Here is a 1,684-nt window from a genome sequence, read left to right as displayed (position 1 = left end):
CTGGACTACTGTAGTGAACCGAAATCTTGACATGTCCCTTCTTTATTGATCACTTTATTCTTATTTTCTGCCTTTATTGTTCTTCTTTATTTCTCTTCCTTTAATGCCTTAATTAGTTTAGAAATAACTTATAAACCCCCCATTTTGTGACCAAATAGACGGACTCTTTACAGATATCTTGCCTCCCTGAGGAGATCGACCTGACTTCCCTAGCTATATAGTTAGTTTAGTTAGTTATTTTTGATAGGTATACGACTGCCCTGTCAAATTTTGGCGTCGTTGTCGTCGAGGCAATTCCCTATCTGTTTTTATTACGTTTATTTTATCTTTCTCAGGGAATTCTTATTCCTTGAGACAGTTCTTATTTATTTTCTTTCAGTGTTGTGTATGCCCAGGTCAAACAGGTTGGAATTAGTTTCAGCTAATTCTGAGCCAGAGAGACTGTTCAGGCATAGACTCCGTCTGCAAAGAGAATCACGAAAGGAAGACTTGAGTACTTTCGAACCCGAACAGCATTTCCCATTTATAGAAGATCAATCTTTAGCTGAAGATAATCTCAGTTCTGTAAACCAACCAGTAAAGATGCCGAATATTGCAAGTCATTCGGAGCCTAAAGCATCATCTATTCCTAAGAGTTTTAATCTCCAGACTGAGGATGGGAATACTTTTGACATCCGCCCGTCCTATATCAATCTGGTGGAGAGAAATCTCTTTAGAGGTGTGGTAGGTGAAGACCAGAGGAAGCATATGGAGGTGTATATGGACTACTGTTATACTATCCCCACCACAAAGGGGGTAACTCAAGATAAGATTAAGGAGGTGTTGTTTCCTTTTTCTTTTACTGACTCAACCAGGGAGTGGTTGACTGACTTGGACCGTACGGCCGTGGGGATCACAGACTGGGAGACCGTTGCTCTTGCTTTTTATAAGAGATATTTCCCTCCGCAGCGCACTAATCAGTTGAGGGCAAAGATCACTAGTTTCAAGCAGGCACCTGATGAAACTTTCTATGAAGCTTGGTGCCGGTTCAAGAGGTTGGTGAGGTCTCTTCCTCACCATGGTTTTGACCCATGGTTTCTGTCCAATCAGTTCTACAATGGGTTGTACGATGACCACAGAGCCATACTGGATGCCTCATCCAACGGAATATTTCAAAAGAATACTCATGATGATAAAGGATGGGCGATTATTGAGAAGATGGCGACCCGTTGTGCCGAGTATGGGAACCCGAGGGATGGTATTCGAATAGTTCACGTGGTTGATAAGGAAGTCGTGGCTCAGCTGGAAGCTATAAATGCTCGTTTTGATAAATTGGAGCTGCATTCTGCTGGGGAGCCTCAGACGGTCCATTTGCTTACTAGAGGGGAGACCGTCACATGTGAGTGGTGTGGGAGCAACGACGGTCATACTGCTGTTGGCTATCTTACAGAGAAGGAACAAGTCCTTGGTTTTCAACAATACAGGCAAGGAGGGGGTTCCTATTATAATAACCAAGGGGCAGTCCATCCCAATTTGAGGTGGACAAGTCAAAATGTGCTCAATCCTACCCCTTCTCCGCAGTAGCAGCAGCCATATGTCCCTCCTCGTAAAGGCTCAACAAGGCTTTCAAAAGCCTCCTTCCTTTCCTACACCTAATCATGGTGCATCATCCTCAGGTGGGGTGAGCGAGTTATCTGAGTTGAAG

At 43.6% G+C, this 1,684-nt stretch overlaps 1 non-coding gene across 1 annotated transcript; it reads right to left on the bottom strand.

Annotated features, from left to right (window-relative positions):
• Positions 1-958: 958 nt before the first annotated feature.
• Positions 959-1,064, bottom strand: LOC141645176 (small nucleolar RNA R71). The gene has a single exon (XR_012544762.1). It is a non-coding gene; the product is annotated as a small nucleolar RNA R71 (small nucleolar RNA).
• Positions 1,065-1,684: the final 620 nt, after the last annotated feature.

The sequence above is a fragment of the Silene latifolia genome, chromosome 2 (assembly GCF_048544455.1).
Source record: "Silene latifolia isolate original U9 population chromosome 2, ASM4854445v1, whole genome shotgun sequence".
Classification (NCBI taxonomy): domain Eukaryota; kingdom Viridiplantae; phylum Streptophyta; class Magnoliopsida; order Caryophyllales; family Caryophyllaceae; genus Silene; species Silene latifolia.
The sequence above is the reverse complement of the archived record's forward strand: the minus strand, read 5'-3'. Positions and strand labels throughout refer to the sequence as shown.